The following is an 18514-nucleotide window of genomic DNA, read 5'->3' on the forward strand; positions in this document are numbered from 1 at the left end:
CTTTTCTCAAGGCTTCCTTATTATACTTGAAAATAAAATAGGTGCAACTGAAAATATCTAAATATGTTGACTCTATTCAGACCACTCTGCCTTTAGAAAGGGAAGGCTTTGAGTTTTTGCTTCTCTGCCATCTTATTTCTTTTTAAGAAAATAGAATACCTCTCAGAGAAAGGTCAGATGGAGAAAAGGAATATGGAATGTTAATTTGGGGTAAGAGATGTAAAACATAAAAGAAAAACCAAATCCATTCTGAACTGAGCCTCATTCATAAGTAGCTCACGGACATTCTGTGGTCTCTGCCCACTCAATGGCTCTTGCCTTACCTTCTGTACCTTTCCTCCCCTTCCAGTAACAATCCAGAGACTCCTCAATTCAAGCCCAAGAACCACATCCTACTTGACTAGGCAGAGTTCACAATCATCTTTTTCTCCAAATTCTTAAACTATTCTAAACCATACTATGCTAACTAAAACCTGATTCTAAAGAGCTTTAAATTGTTCTTTCAGTGATTTCAGAATACATACAGATTCTAGTGAGTCCAAGCACTGTGAAGTAGCAATTATGATTTGTGCTTCTTCTCTCTTCCCCGAGAAATCTAAAACCAATTCTCTGTACATATATGTCCTTAGGCTCACTGACTAAACTGCACTTTTTCCTTTTTTTCCTCTTCTACTATTCCATTATATTATTTTCATCATGCTAACTGAATTCACACTAATCTAATAAATGAAAAAATAATGTATTTTTAACTCTAGATACCAAGCCTAGATTATGAAGTATTCATTTGTAACTCACATATAAAAGAATGAAAAATATAATAATCTCATTTTCCAATGGTTTGAGTTTTTCCCCAATATGAAATTACCAGGTAAATGAATGTCCAAATGTTACTGGCATATTTACCCGACGTGTATAGCTATTTTAGTTCACAGAGGTACTAACATAGACAAAAACCAATAAGCAGTATCTGTGACTGATTAATTCTCCTTTTTATAAGGTAGCCTTCATGACAGACACAAAAGCAATGAAAGACTCCTACTTAAGAGCTAGCTGAATTACAGGCAGTCTATATTATACATTATAGCATGGTTAACTACCTTAAATATGTATGTTTTTGGTTCCAAGGTATATCACCCAACAGGTCTGACAGCACAAATCCAACACCACTTATAGAAAGATAACCCAAATCTTGTCAACACCACCCTTTTTATTCCTAACAGTATTATATGTACTTGAAATGCATGCAAATCCCAGCAGAAGCCCACACACATATATAGCAGTTCTCAATGCTTTCAAATGATTTCTTCACATTTCATTTCCTAGTAAAATAAATCTCAAATATATTTGCAAAACCTAGTTTAATCGAATCTCAGTTCTAAATCGTTGTGCTCAACTCCCCAAATAGTCCATTTGCTTTCATTTCTGAGCATGTTAATGTTAATTACATCCTTTCAGGTTGACTATAAACCTTACTATAAGTTATTTTCTTCTTCATTTGTAAAATAAACATATCTCTACTTGTATTATAACATTCCTCTAAAGACAGAATCACAGTCTTCTGAACTTTAAATGAGGAGATCTAGAAAGGCTGGATTCAGAAAGAATAAAATCCAAGGTATTGAATACATTTTATCATCCAATTGCCCAAAGAAAATAAAAAACAGAATTGATTTCAACAGTCTGACTCTTCCCTAGATCATCCACCATATCACCAAAACTTATATATTTCAAGAACTATTAATAATTCCACTGAACAAGTTGCTTGTAAAATCTAAAGGTCTAATTCACAAAACAGAGCATCATTATTTTTTAATTAAAATAACAGATTTTAAGAATGGCTGTTGCATTTCACAATTTTAATTGAAAACAAAAGCTAAGGTATCAACAAAAATTACACTTTTCTACTGCATAACCACATTTCAATAAAGAAAACAGCAGCCACAGCTTTGTACTTGCTTCTATAAGAGAACTTAAACAATATAAGCATGTGTAATGACTTTCTCCACTTGCCTCCCCAGGATGCATTTCTAAAGAAACCACAGCATTTCAGAAACAGAACTTGAAGAACCAGCTATGAAAGGCATACCATATCTGATGGATACCATCAGAACCCTGAGATTTAAAATCTCTTCATCCTCAACTACTAAACCCAGGGAACATCTAATTGTGCTTTTCCTCATATGTAAATTATAATGCATAAATAAAATAATTCTGCAAAAATATTAAAGTGGAGTAGAAAGATAAACAGGTCCTACAGATGCTATCACTAGAAAATGCCCTTAAGGCCTCTTAATTTTTTTTTAAAGATTTTATTTATTTATTCATGAGAGACAGAGGGGGAGAGAGAGAGAGAGAAGCAGAGGGAGAAGCAGCTCCCAAGGAGCAGGGAGCCCGATGTGGGACTCGATCCCAGGACCCTGGGATCATGACCCGAGAAGGCCTCTTAATTTTAAATTGCGAAGATATTTGGCTAAGGACCAATTCTTTCACCCTCTTGTACATCTAGTAAAAAAGGTAGACTTACTATCTTAACAGAAATTAAAGATTTATTCTATTCTCTTTTGAGCAGTTCAGAAACTGCTGAGAACTCTTAAAGGCTATATTCTCTACTAATATGAAATCCCTAAGTATACTAGGAACAATAGTTCTCAGGCTTTCTACCTCAAGCATTCTGGAATTTTTATTCAGAAATTATCAAGCTCTTCAGACTGCTTCATCATAGATCTGAAATAGCAGAGCTGTAAAGAATGGCAAGATAACACTGGGAATGACTTGGCATGAGCATTAGCACATGGGACAGACAGCAGCTACTGTGCCAAGGAAAAGCATGTCACCATTTGGCATTGTAATTTGTCGACTTAGCAATAAAACAGCTGTATAAAATTTCACTGTATAAAGAACCATCCAATTCATTGTTTCATCTACTCTCATAATAAATGCAGGAAGACATTATTACATTACTATGCAAATGAGGAAAGTAAAACTAAGAGTTTAACTTATCCAATATCATAAAGCTTTAAGTAGCCAGAACTCCTCACTTGCCTCGTACTGCCTCTGCTATATTTTACAACCTTCCTAATACAGCTGAAAGACTTAACTTCATATACTACTGCCCCCCCCAAGAAGCATATGTTTCTGAAAATATAATGTAAAAAGATCAGCTCCAAAGCAGTAAGAAATAAGAGAATAAATGATAATCTGTTACAGTTTTCAGGCCTCAATCATTCACATTAATAGCTAAAGAGCTATTTCCAAAAAACTTTGGTAACCTTAGATTTTGAAACTTATCCTAAAGCAAAAACATATGGAAAACAAAAATGTAAAATAATCGATTCTGTGATGTTCAAACAATTTAATATCTGCTACTAGAAACTGTATAATTTTGGATCTTAGCAATTGAGCATTATAAGCACTGCTCCCAACAGGCCAAAATCCTCATGAAAAGCTGGAAATCAATAAATCTGCCTCATTAAAAACAAAACAAAAAAATCACCACTCTACCCAATACTAAATTTCCCAGAACACATGATACAGTGAGTCTCATACCAATTACAACAAAACTGACTCCTAAAATACACTACTGTCTTGCAGGTACAACAACAGAACAATGGGAACAGCTTAGCTCCAGGAGGCCCCATCTCCTACCAGAGGACTCCTGGGATCCTCTATTACAATTAAAATTTACTCAGGGAACATAAATTTCCTATTATAATCAGAAAACAGAATTAAATCTTAAATATATAAACAAAAGACTCCTTATACAGCAATAGAAAGATGATATACAACAGAATAACCACTTTCTATTGAAGGTGTTAAATATAGAATATAATTGTTTAAAAGCCTTAGGCATATCCTAAAACAATATGTGTGCGCTAGTACCCAATCTCTCAAACAAAGGTTTGTACCTTGTAAGCAACACCTTGTGGTTACATCTTCTAAGTCTTCTGAAGTTACTCCTCAAACCAATTCACCTTGAGAGGAACAAATGTTATAGTGTAACAATGACCCCATCCAAATGTGGCATGAGCATCCCAAAACCAAAAGGCCACTTCAAGCATGTTTAAATATTTAGGAGGTATCTGACACTGATACTCTAATTTTATATGAATGATAAATCTCATACTTTAGCCATTTGATTTGGGTTTCTTAAGATTTAGAGCTGAGGAAAAGTAAGAACTACAACAGTTTTTAACTATGAGGCTCGTAGAGATGTTAACAAGATGACACAAACTGAACAAGGTCAATGACTGTCTAAAAATCCTCCTTTAACTCAAGAATAACCTCTCCATTTAGAAATAACAGAAGTTAAAAGTCTGTAACAAAAGCACAGAGGAACCAGCATGCCACTGTGACTATAAGGAAGATATGAAGTATTGTTAAGAAGCTTTTTATTGTTGTTTTTTATCTAACCGTATTAGTAAACTCACTGCCTACTGTTTATCTCAAAGAGAAATAACAGCTACTTTTACGTATATTTAACACCACAGCAAACACTATTAAAAATATATATAAATTACTCAAAAAAATCAAAAGAACCTCATTTTGAGGCATGATTAAGACTGTCTGAAGTGGAGGGGCGCCAGGGTGGCTGTCATTAAGCGCCTGCCTTTGGCTCAGGACATGATCCCGGGGTCCTGGGATCGAGCCCCACATTGGGCTCCCTGCTCAGCGGGGTGCCTACTTCTCCCTCTCCCACTCCCTCTGCTTGTGTTCCTTCTCTCACTGTGTCTCTCTTTGTCAAATAAATAAAATCTTAAAAAAAAAAAAAAAGACTGTCTGAAGGGGAAACACTGACTACTGTCAAATTTTCAAGTTTTGATATCAAAGTTCAAAAATTCTTTATCCTAAGTAACTGGCTAAGGAACATCTATTAAGGCAAGACGTTCTCCCCAAAATAAACAAGACAGTTTAAAAACATGAAAACAACATAAAAATAAGCAAAATCATAATATATAAAAAGTAAGGAATTGAGGTCCAGAGAATGAGAGGTAGACAAATTAAAAAATAAACTTATTCTTGTCATGAAATAGGGACTCTACTCTAAGACCCGGAAGCTCTAGCCAGAGTGCATCTGCTCACAACCCTAGAGCAAGACTTGGAAGAAAGAAAGAAACGCCAATCAAGCAGCTCAATCAGCCAAATCAACCCCAATTATCAATAGCATGATAAAAATTTTAAGGCAATTTCTATGAAACCTTGATATGATAAAAATCTTTCTGGCAGAGCCTTTTCCCTTAAACACCATTCCTCTCCACATGACTACGTAAAGGACTAGGAAAAATAAAAGAATTACTAAATTTCCTTTGGGGATAGGAAGAGTAAACAAAAGGAGAGGCAGAAAAAACAAAATGGACAGATGTCACACATGGGCTGACTTTTGGACATGTTTCCCACTTCTAGAAATAGAAAGGAAAACAGGGTGGCAAAGGATAAAGATCAGATTAAAAAAAGATTCCAGAGTCCTTAACAGTACAATAACACTGCATTTTTAATCACAGGGATACACCATACCAATGGGATTAATAAACATAAATTCTGAAAGACCATAAAATTCCCTTTAAGAAAAAAAAATTCAATCAAGTTTTTGTGCTAGAGGCATAATGGTATTATATAGGCTCTGAAGTCTTACCAAGGTTTGAATCACATGTTCTACCACTTGGTATCTATAAAGTGGAGATAGCTGCTACTTCATAGGGCTGTTGTAATGATTAAATAACATAAGTTGAGCATTTTTTTTAAGTGCATGCCCCACAGAGAGTGCTCAATAAATTATAGTTTCTCTGAACTTTGAATCACTGGCCACGGAAATAGAAAAAAAACATTCCTTTGCCCTGCTATGCTCTTTTCAACACTTGGTACATGCTCTACTACAGTGCTTATCACAACGTTCTATAATTATTAAGAGTCTGAGCCCCTCACTTGACTAAGGAGCTCTTAGGAAAGCTAAACATTATCTGAATCATTTACATTTCCCTAGTGCTTATTAGCACAGGGTTCAGCACAATGCAGGTGCTCAGCAAAGGTTTACTGTTGAATTTATGTAGAATTACTCAAGCACAATTGTTAGGATTTGGGAACGATTTCATGCTAAACATTAAGCAGTGTGTTTACATCTTCTTATGCTTGCCACTGATCAGATACAAACCCCCAGGGGTTAAGGGGTATAGAATGGCTTTACCAGTAGTAAAACAGAATGGAGGGCTTACTAGAAATATGGTGACAACATGCAGCCAAAACAAATGATCCAATTTGGCACATGTGTATTTATTTACAGGTAGGAGAATTAGTCTGTTTCATAATCATTTTCCAAATAATTGTTTTCTTTGAAGCATTAATATGTAGCAATGGATAAGAACTCTGAGATATGAAGTTCACCTTCAGGGATAGAGGACACCTCTGAGGTCTGAAGTTCAATTTATATCAACTTATATGTAAGTATATTCTTTTTTAAAAGATTTATTTATTTATTTCAGGGGGTTGGGCACACATGCATTAACAGGGGCAGGGGCACAGGGAGAAGGAGAGAGAGAATCTCAAGCAGACTCCCCACTGAGTGCAGAGCCCAACCCAGGGATTGATTCCACCACCCGGAGATCATGACCCAAGCCAAAATCAAGAGTCAGATGCTCAACTGACTGAACCACCCAGGCACCCCTTTATGTAAGTATATTCTTTGAGGACGGTTTTACAGTTTGTAAGAATCACTCACAGCAGACAGAAGAATCACCTGGGAGAGTTTACTAAAAATCAAGAATTTCACTGCTAGAGAGACTCAGCAGGTGTGCAGTGGGGCTCAGAAAATTGCATTTTTTAATAGCCATCCCCAGTAATTCTTTTTAAAAAAATATTTATTTATTTGAGAGAGACAGAGAGGGAGAGAGCGTGCATAAGTGGGAGGAGCAGGGATAGGGAGAGAGAATCTCAAGCATACTCCACACTGAACGCAGAGCCGGACATGCCCTGATCTCATGACCCTGAGATCACAACCTGAGCTGAACCAAGAGTCAGATGCATAACTGACTGCGCCACTCAGGCACCCCATCCACACCCTAATTCTTAATGCAGTTCCAAGCACCATACTGTGAGAGAGAACCATAATACCATTTAATCCCTACAACAACCTTGTGACATACTCATGATGATCATTTAACAAATGGAAGAAACTAAGGTGTTCAAAAAGGTTTGGTAATCTACCCAAGGTAACTCCCTTCAACAAGTTGCACCAATAGGATTCAGAACTTTTTAAAACCTATACCCTACTAGATTACTTTTTAAAGACCATGCCATAAAAACAATACACAGGAGTTGAGGTCCTAAAATCAACTTATTTTCAGCAAAACTGAAAATTTCAAATACTTTACAGAAGGTTCTGACACAAGTATCTATTAGATAAGTTCTAATTCAAAAATCAAAAGTTCTAATATCCATATTCCTTTTCAACTAATTTTAATTGACTCAATTTTTTATTGTCTCTTAAAAAACAAGTTTTATTTTAAACCAAACAAACCAAAAGCCAGAATGAACCCTGCTAATTTTCAACAGCCTGAACTTAAATATTATTTTACTTATGAACCATGTACTAGAATCAAGCATATTTTTCCTTTTTTCTAACTCTAGTGAATTGGAATAAAATCAAACCAAACCCAAAATGAATAAATATTTCACTTGGTCTTAAGCCCTCACTTGAAATAATATCAAGATGCATTTTAGCAACAGGTTTATTTCCCATGAAAGTCTAAAAGGCTTTTGAAGCATATATGTAAAGAGCTTCAGCTTTTAGGATTTACATTAGAATCTTTAAGTTTTGGGGTGCCTGGGTGGCTTACCCAGTTAAGGATCTGCCTTCATCTCAGGTCTTGATCCCAGGGACCTAGGGTTGAGCCCAGTGTCAGGCTCCCTGCTCAGCAGGGAGTCTCCTGCCTCTCCTTCTCCCTGCCTCCCCCCTGTGCTCTAGCATGCCCATGCCCCCTCTCTCTCTTAAACAAATAAAATCTTTTAAAAAAAGAGAATCTTTTAAGTTTTAAACATATTTACCTGTTTGATTTACAAACTGCCCAATATGGGGGTGGGGGGAGTAAGCAGTATATTTAAATTTTTCTTAATGAGGAAGTTTACCATATTACCAAAAAAAATAGTATACTATACATGGATGGAAAGAGTAAAGAGCAAATGCTTAGACAAAAGACATAAATAATTACTTTAAAAAGCACAATGGCTCACTGATCCAGTGGTCACACTTCTAGCAACTTCAGTCTTGAGCAGCAACAAATCCAGAAGAAAGCCAGACAAAACTGATATATTTTATTCTGTCTTTAAGTGAGTGTAATATTAAAATCAACACTCTTCAATTTTTTTAATGAATTAGGTCTGTTTTCAACCTACCACACCCACCCCCTTCATCCTCAAAACTGCCTTCCAACAACCCAAATCCGTGCAATGTAACAGCTTGCTCAGTCTTGCCTTCCTCTGAACTATATACCAAAGTTATCCCCACCCCCAAATCCAAACTGCTTTTCCCATAGCGCAGCATACAAATTTATACACATTTTTATATGCATTTTAAAGTGGAAGTTATTAATCTAAAATTTGCTGTTAAATTTCAAACAGTGGTGGGGAGGAAATAGGCAGGACGGGACTTATTTTCTCCCTGAAGACTTGCTTATTCTAGATTGGTCCTATACGCTTTACCAATTACAATTTAACAATAATCAATCTATCAGGGCAACAATCATGTTTATCACATGTTGGTTGCTGTACCCCCTTTTTATCTCTTAGCACACAGGTTGTAAAATATTTGTTCATTTAGGGCGCCTGGGTGGCTCAGTGGGTTGGGCAACTGCCTTCGGCTCAGGTCATGATCCCAGAGTCCTAGGATCGAGTCCCACATCGGGTTCCCTGCAAAAAGTCTGCTTCTTCCTCTGACCCTTCCCCCTCTCGTGCTCTCTCACTCTCTCTCTCAAATAAATAAAATCTTAAAAAAATATATGTCATTTATAAGTGAGCGAATTCCTACAGAATTCCACTACACTTTGGAAACTGCTAAAGGTCTGAAAGTCACTAAAGTTAAGTGCCTCTAATTCCTCCTCTGAGATGATACAGAACTCTGTAGTCAGCTCTCAAAAAGGTTGAGTCATTCAACAGACTGAGAAGCATTTGTAAAAAACAAATTCACAGATTTGACAATTTTCCCTGGAACCAACCTTGATCACCGTACACCATCATCACCCATCATCATCACAAATAACATATTTGTGAATCATTTTACAATTTATAAACATGTTTACACCCATTACCACACTTTATCCAGGCAACAGTCCTATGAGGGAGGGAGAACCAATACTAAATGGAGAAGAGAGAACTGAAGCTCAAAAGATAAGTAAAATTGCTCTAGGTTATACAATGATACTGAAAACTACAACCCAGTTCATTCAGTTTCCAAGTTTAGTACACTTTCCAATATCTATAAAAATGGAAGCAAATCAAGCCATTTATTTCTACTTCAAAAATCAATTCATAAAAATAAGTCCAATATAGCCACATACTTTAAGTAAATGTCCTCACACCTTTTAATATGTACTCCAAAAATATCTTATACTATAAAACTGCTTCATTTTGCCTGAGATATATGGCTCCATGAGAGACAAATAATCTAAAATGAGTAAAAGAAGAGCCAGAGTTCTGAGGAAAATCAAATCAATGAACTGACAGCATACATTTAATTACCTGGACAGATGTATCAGAATACAAAGTAATAATCCACTGGTTAACAACAGCTGCTACTTTTGCAGGAATACAAGGAATATTTCCTGATTGTATTTATTTGGCCTGGTTTATTCTAAATAGGAAATATTGGGAACTGAAAAAGCAGGAAAGCAGGATTTTTCTAATCAATAAACAAAAAAGGAATGTGAAGACTAAATCTCTCTACATCACACAGTTTTAGGAATCTCCTATTGATTTGGCTAACCTACATTATTTTACTTTTCAGAAGTTTAAAGATAATAGAGCATATCTGTCGAAGAAGGAAGAGGGGAGGAAGGAGGAGGCGAGGAAGGAGGAGAAGAGGAGGAAGGAGGAAGAGGAGGAGGAGAAAAATGAGGAGGAGGAGGAAGAATTGAATTAAAAAATACTCCAAATGGGGCACCTGGGTGGCTCAGTCAGTTAATACTCTGTTTTTGGCTCAGGTCATGATCTTGGGGTCCTGGGACAGAGCCCTGCATCAGGCTCCCTGCTCAGCAGGGAGTCTGCTTCTCCCTCTCCCGCTTGCGAGCTCGCTCGCTCTCTCGCTCTATCTCAAATAAATTTTAAAAAATCTTTTAAAAAATAAAATAATTTAAAAATAAAGCTAAATAAAAATACTCCAAATGTATATAATATTTGGGTGGTGGTTGCTGTTCCACATCACAAAAAACTAATTTTGAAATATATGCATATATAAACACCAAAATAGCTCACTGTTCTAAACAGCCTCCAAAGATACCCAGGACCAGCAACTAACCAATACGGGGAAGTCTAACCCAGCACACTTTCTTATCCCATTCTCTCTCTCCCAAATCTTCATATTGTTATATTCTCTCCTCCCTTAAACTTGCATTATTCTTCTGTCAATTAGATCTACCTCAGGCAACATCCTAGGTTACTCCACCTTTTTTTCCCCCTCAGATCTTAGAGGAAACTTTTTCTCTTTCTCTTCCCTACTCTCTTCATTCCACTCAAGAGCTAAAATAATGTAATAATAATAATAACCTTAACTACAGCTAGTAAGCAAAAGGGTAGCACTTCGGCTCTATACCAGTTAAGAGAAAATAAAGCTATGAGTTGAAAAGCCAGTGCCACCAACCTATAAAGCTCCTGAAAGTAACCAGAAAGATCTGTCAGCCTCACATAAGTCTCTACCTATTCCTTATTTCCCTTAAATTAAATCTCTATCAATCAAGTACCAACACTTAGGATAATTTTTTCAAAGCTAATTTTAGGGGGGTTTTAGTTTTATTTATTTACTATCCTTGCAATATTATTATTTTCTATTTCTTTCACTATAAATATGTAGATATCTGAGCTAAGTTTTAAGTTATGGCTTAGGCTTTTGTAGGACAGCCTGCCTGGGAACCTCATTTTTATTCTGCATAATTAACAAAACTTTCAAAGGAAAAATATGTTCTAATTTCCAAAACAAGTGATGAACTTTTAGAAGATAATCTGTTTACAAGCTAAGATTTTTCTGTATAATCTGGGGGGAAAATACACCTCAAATATTACATTTTAACTTATTAAACTGTTAGAGAGGTAGGGTAGCTCCTAAGAGCTTTGTAAGATCTCATTAACAATGAAAAATAAAATAGCCAGGTATGAATTCAGTCATTAATTCCATTTTGCCAGGGGCAACACACATTTTCAGATAGTTATTAATTAATTTTTTAGCTTACAGTTACAACTATATGAGTAATGATGCTATGTTTATAGTTAATACGGAGTATGCTTATGGAAAAAATATATTAAATAACATTGTCCCCACTGATTCAAATCAGTTGGAATCAAATCCATATTGGTTTTGATATTTGCCCCCTCTTCTTCCCTCTAAAAACTAGCTTAACATCCCTCAATACTCTCCCCGTAAAGATGGACTTTAGAGAACCAAGCAGTACCATTCAAACAGGGCAAAGGACATGCCCTAGGCCCATCTCTCCACAGAAGAGTACTGACAGATCAACTGGGTAAATTCATAAAGCAGAATCCACTTAGCATTTCTTCCTACAAAGCTCTGCTAGAAGAGATGTTAACTGGGCTCTGTTAAATAAAGGCCACTGGAATGACACAGTCCTACACTCAACAGTGGGACTATAATAAGCCTTGGTTCCTACTGTCACTGCCTAAGAAGTATGGCTAATCCTTTTGCCAGTGGATCATAGAAGAGTATGGTGGGTACACCCCATGCCAGGGCAGAGTACTTCCCACACTGCTGACTCATCATTACTTCAAGTGACAGAAGTCGAGAGGACTTAAAGGTAGAAACACTGTCTCTTAAAAAAGAACTTTTATGGGAAACGACTACATTTCTAACCTTGCCTTTTCAGATAGTCTTTATCATCTCCTACTATTACCTACTTGACCTAATGTAAACCAGGACAGGACGAGCATGAGTCAGCTAACACTGACTGCTGCCTAAATTCCTTTTTTTAACCATACCTCCAACAATGCTTCTGCAGTGTTAAAAGAAAGTAAGTGGAGAAGTGAGTTCCATTTAAAATGAAAGCAAGAGAGAAAAAAGAGATGCAATCCTATACTCCCGTACTTGTACTTTAATAAATCACTCCTATGTGGCTTCGTAAATTATTAATTCTCTCATATACATTTATGCCATGCATATTCTTTCTGTTTTATAAAAGTATTCTCTCATGGTAATGGTGAATATTAGGATGACAGAAAGTTTCAAAAATCTTGAGAACAGAAAAGGAAAGAAGATACGATAGAATTTTTTGCTCAAATACATTGTCATTATTGACTAATTCATCACATGCTTAATAAGCACTATCTGTGTACCAGACTGCAAGGAATGAGAGTCACAAAAAATGAGTAAGACAAACAAGGCCCCTTCATTTATGGAGATTTCTGTTCAAAGAGAATTTATTTATTTCTTAATAAAATCCAGATTCAGTATTTATTCAAAATCTGGGTTTAGTATCTCTTATGACATTAGAGAGCTGGGTACCTTACCAATTATTTTCACTAAAACCTCACTTAATCTTAACAATCCTGTGACGTGCATGAAATTACCTTCATCTCACAGATGTGGAAACCAAGGCTCCAAGAAGTTAAGAGACTTATTAGAGATCACAAATTAGTAAGAAAGGCCACATTAAAACAGCTGTTCTAATTCCAAGTGTCGACTCTATCACTATCAACCTGCTTCTAAGAAAAAGCCAAACAGAAAAAGATAGTAGTGGATGTCCAGATTATTAAATTAACTTGCACTCCTGTAGAAATAAAAATATAAAAATCTTTAAAAATATTCTGATGTGAACATATGCAAATAACAGGACCAAGAGTCCATTGAAAACTTTTCAAGTTGAGCTCCTCCAAGACTCCATCCAATATAGCCCTCCATTCTGTACAATATTCATGCTTCACAGATAAAATATATTTTAATAAAAGTTAGTTACAAAATAAATATTTGTAGAGCCATCCTATTTTCTAACCAATTTCCATTATAAAAACTGAAACTACATCCACTGAAGAGTTCTACAGTAGACACAGTTTAAGGCTGCAGAGATTTGATACAGTAAATAGTTCCATAGATCAACAAGGTCAATAGAAAGCCATCTAATCCATTACTCTTAAAGTGCCACTTTAAATTTCATCAAGAAAAATATTATTTACCCTATCTTGACACCCCATACACATAACCCATAGTTGCACTCCTCTGTCCAAGTACCTACATTACCTAAAAGGGAGAAAAGTAAACATTAAGGGAGAAGAGAACAAATGTACCTAGCAATTCAAGCACCATGACAGAGAAAAAATGGTGAACCTCAGAAGCCCATAATACCAGCTGAACCTCACCAATTTCATTAATATATCCATCAACGCAAGTGAAGCAAAACCCTTCTGCAATTAATTGTGTTCCAAGTAGACAGTAGGATCCGATAATTTACAAACACCCTTGGAAAACTGAATTCCAAATAAAAAAGAATTATTTTAGTTGTGTTATTCGACTTCTTGCATAAATATTCCAGATAACCTGGCCAACAATATAAGTGGACTCCAGAAATTAACTTGATACTAAGAGTCTTAAGTTTTCCAATGATAAGAAATTTCCCAGAGTCATATTTCTGGGAGAGTGTAACAGATAATTCTTATGGTATCTGTCCAATACATGTACACAAAGTCAAATTAACCACTAATTTTCTAATTTTCCAGCTTACATTTTCAACTATGAAAAGTGTTCCTACATGAATAGTTAATACACATACACCCTCCCTCTCCTCTTCATGAAAACTTCTTTCCCCTTCCACTGAGTTGAGAACCTGAATATATTCACCCAAGTATTTATTTCTCCCTAGACTAGACTATGAAAACTCAACAATAAATTATAAACTTCCTCTTCATGGACTTACAGCCTAGTAAGAATAGCAAATATTATTTATACAAATAATTGCCCAGTTAGACTATATATGAGAATTACAGGATGCAAGGGAGCTTATAATGAAGGCTCTAAATCTAATCAGGGCTGGGTTGCCTTGAGAAAGTGATATTTCAGTTGATATTTGAAAAGTGTGAAGGGGGCTTGGGGACAATGAGGTGAGAATAAATAATAAAGGCACAGAAAAAGAAAGACATTGAAGGAGTTTAATAAAATATTGGAATAAAAGAAGGGTAGTCAGTCACAAAAGACCATATTATTACATGACCCTGTTTATATGAGGTCAAGATTAAGCAAATCTATGGAGACAGATGGTAACTTAGAGGTTACCTAGGGCTGGGGAGGCAGATGGGCAGGAAGTAGGGAGTGACTGCTAATGGGTTAAGGTATTTCTTTTGGGGATGATGAAAATGTTCTAAAATTAGATTATGGTGACGGTTGCATAACCCTGTATATATATTATAAGTAACCAAATTGTACACTTTAAATCAGTGAACTTTATGTTACATAAATTATATTTCAATAAAGCTGTTAAAAATAAGATAAAATAAAAATACATCCTCCCTAAAAAGGGGGGGCTACACCTAATGTTTTTTACCCCCAAAAGCAAGTGAACCTCAGCAAAGGCAGAAAGGCCCCATCTTCCAGGTTAATGTACTAAGTTGAGAGAAGAAACAAAACCCACAAAAGTGGGATGGACCCCTGGCTTGGTGGTGGAAAAGATGTGCAAAAAGGACGCACTGGCTAGGGAATTTCTCTATTTACCTTCCTATCACACCCCTCAGGCTATAGAAAAGTGAATTAAAAACAACAGCCACATTCTTAGACCATAAAGATACCCAATATAAAGTGAAAAAGAGGAAGAACTCACTGATGGACATTATATCACAACAAAAGATCTGCAAAGAGCTGCCCAATCTATAAGTAAGTCGAAAACACTGACATAAACACAACTACAGGAAAAACATGCAAAAGCCAAAACAAAAACTGTATCTGGAAGAAAACCATCTAAAGAGCAGGAAAACATTCCTTCCGAGAGTTCGGTGCTACAAGAGAACTTAATAAGAACACAAAATAAATAAAACAAGAATACAAAGGCCATAAAACAATAGAAAGATAAAAAAAAGAAAATCGTTTCGCTCCTTGTATTAGTTTCCTGTGGCTGCAGTAACAAATTAAAACAAATTGGGTGGCTTAAAACAACAGAAATTATTCTCTCACAGTCCTGGAGACCAGAAGTCTGAAATCAAGATGTTGGCAGGGCTGTACGACAGAATCCATTCCTTGCCTCTTCTAGCTTCAGGTAGCTGTCCACGTTACTTGACTTGTGGCCTCATGGATGCATCATTCCAATTTCTGCCTCCGTAGTCACAGAGCCTCCTCCTCTGTGTGTCTGTTCTCTCCTGTGTATCTCTTATAAGGACACCCTTCAGTTGGATTTAGATCCCACCTGGATAATCCCGGATGATCTCATTTCAAAATCGTTAATTTAATCGCAATCTGCAAAAACCCTTTTTCCAAATCAGGTAACATTCACAGGTTGCTAGAACCTGACATGAGTATCTTTTGGGGGGCCATTTTCAGCCTACCACAGTTCTCAATTTGTTTCTTAGGTTACCAAAACAACCAGAGATCTAATAAACTAGACACAGTAATGGACAAAAGAGACTTGGTGAAAAACACATGCAGGGAAGAAAGGAAGTCACAGTAATGCAGAGGGAATCAATGAAGAAACTAAAATTCTGGAGATGATAATAAATGTAGAGAACAAAGACGATTCAATATAATGATAATTACTGTTCCAAGAATGGATTTCAACACCTGAACAGAAATAGTATTCAAAGATACAAATTTCCTTGAAAATGAGCAAACTGTATCTACAGGACAAAAAGACACGGTGTATACCAAAAAAAATTGACTCAGAATGACCAAAGTATCTTGGTTAAATGGATAAAAAAAGATTCTATATCAGGCATCCAAAACAAAAAAACTTAATCACCTACAAGCAAGGAGGGGACATTTATGGAAAAAACAGGCCAAGCTTTTTTCTACTACTGTTTGGCTTATGACCTGGGGAAAGTCAAGGAACCTCCTTTCTATGCCTCAGTTACCCTCTGTAAACTGAAAAAACTGAATAAATATAAACTTTTATATCCCCTTTCAGCTCTGAAAATGTACAGTTCAATGGCAGCAGATGAAGAAGATAAATTTCAAACACTGGGTTTTATAGCCTAGTTTTCATTTTCCAATTTCTATTCAGTTACAGGGTGGGAAAGAAGGAACTTATTATTTTAGTCATTCTTCCCAGCCCCAAATATACCTACCATATTTTAATCTAGCAAATCAGCAAATCATTTTACTTTTTAAAAAGTAAATACAATAAAGTAAAACTAGGCATTCTCAAACACAATTAGCTCATGCCAACTGAGTTATTAGAAAGGCTTTCTCAGTTTACAATTTTACGCTCCGAGTTGGAGGATTAATATCTGAAAACTACTAAAAATGCCTTTACATAGTTCCCAAATATCAAGCAAGGATATTAGGAAAAAAGTCACTGAAAAAAGAAGTATTAGGAACAACGAGAAGGTATCTGCTGGAGCAAGAGTCATAAAAGGTAAGGTGCAGATAAGGAGAGAACTGAGTAATGGTTTTCAACATGAGCCAAAGAGCTCCTGTAAGGACTCGCTTCAAGAGGGTCTCCAAGTCCATACACAAATCAACCACTGTTGGAATAGAACAATAAATAATGTTGTGTCCACAAATACGTACATATATATATATTCTTAAATATGAAGACCTGTTTTATATGAGATCCTGCTTTAAGTATAATTTTCCTAAAAAGCAGCAGCAGCAACAAACTACAAAGCCTTTCACCCAGTATTTCCCTTTCTAAGACTATGATGGGGAAAAAAAGTAATCAAAAACTAAGAAAAAAATGATTGAATATTAAAATATTCAATGAAGCACTATATATAATATCACTGAATTGGAACCAATCTAGATGCCCAAAAATAACAGAATCATTAGGTAAATACATGTTCACACTGAACAAAATATTTAACAGCCATTAAAATTATATTTTCAGGGCACCTGGGTGGTTCAGCCAGTTAAGCGTCTGCCTTCGGCTCAGATTATCTCAGGGTCCTGGGATCGAGCCCTGCGTCTGGCTCCCTGTTCAGCAGGGAGTCTACTTCTCCCTCTCCCTGACACTCCTCCCCACTTGTGCTCTGTCTCAAATAAATAAATAAATAAAATCTTTAAAAAAATAAAATAACGTTTTCAAAGAATACTAGGTTGTAAGAAAATATTCACAATATAAGATTACATGAAAAAGCAAGTTACAAACTGCTATGTATTATGTGATCCCGATTTTGAAAACAAATGTTACATAGATTAAGTACACCAAAAAGTAAACAGGAGCTTTCTCTGGATAGTGAGAATACAGGTAAATTTTTATTTTCTTTTTTATATCTCTTTGTAATTTTCAAATTCTCTACAATTAAGTATATAATTTTTTTAAAGATTTTATTTATTTATTTGAGACAGAGAGAATCAGAGATAGCACGAGAGGGAAGAGGGTCAGAGGGAGAAGCAGACTCCCTGCTGAGCAGGGAGCCCGATGTAGGCCTCAATCCCGGGACTCCAGGATCATGACCTGAGCCAAAGGCAGTCGCTCAACCAACTGAGCCACCCAGGCGCCCAAGTATATAAATTTTTTAAAGATGAATCTGCTTAAAGTTCTAAAAAGATAACTATTTTCATAAAAGTATTAATATAATCTAACATTTCTTCACCGGGTTCTAAAAAAATTCAAGCATGTTTAAGGTACTATTTAAAGTGAAAAGGAGCAAATGTTTACTACCTGAACGATTTATCCTTAGTTCTAAAATTGAGCATAAAAGCATTATGAAGAAATGGATTGAGTACCTCATTCATGGTCAATGTTTATTTAAGTAAGCACTGATTCTTGTACTTAATATAGAAAAGAATGACAAAATAAGCTTAATAAATCATGAATTATGATATATGTCTAAAAGATTTCCTAAAGTGTTGTATCTGTATTCAGATTCAACTTTTATGAACCACCCTCTGACTGTTCATTTAAATCCTAAAACAGTCAAGGAGGTATTACTATTTAACAGATGAAAGAATGGAAGAGGCCAGCCCAGAGCCTTACCACATCACAAGTGGAACCTGCTAAAGGTGACTTATCTCACCAAAAACTGTTCTTCCCCCAACAAACTATTTAAAACTGTCCCACCACTAAGGCCATAGATCTCTCCAGCCTACGAAAGACTTCCAAGGACTAAATCTATTACGTCATATCGTTGTTTACCTAAGTCTTCACCAAAAATGCAAGCCTTTCCCATTTGT

At 35.9% G+C, this 18514-nt stretch overlaps 1 protein-coding gene across 2 annotated transcripts in view; it reads right to left on the reverse strand.

The window, feature by feature from the left end:
- The window catches only part of GSK3B (glycogen synthase kinase 3 beta), a 205123-nt gene that overhangs the window by 138795 nt on the left and 47814 nt on the right, over positions 1-18514 (reverse strand). The gene's annotated exons all lie outside the window — the stretch shown is intronic.

The sequence above is a fragment of the Callorhinus ursinus genome, unplaced genomic scaffold (assembly GCF_003265705.2).
Source record: "Callorhinus ursinus isolate GAN/ISIS: 27379988/994484 unplaced genomic scaffold, GSC_fseal_2.0 scaffold1, whole genome shotgun sequence".
In the NCBI taxonomy this organism is placed as follows: domain Eukaryota; kingdom Metazoa; phylum Chordata; class Mammalia; order Carnivora; family Otariidae; genus Callorhinus; species Callorhinus ursinus.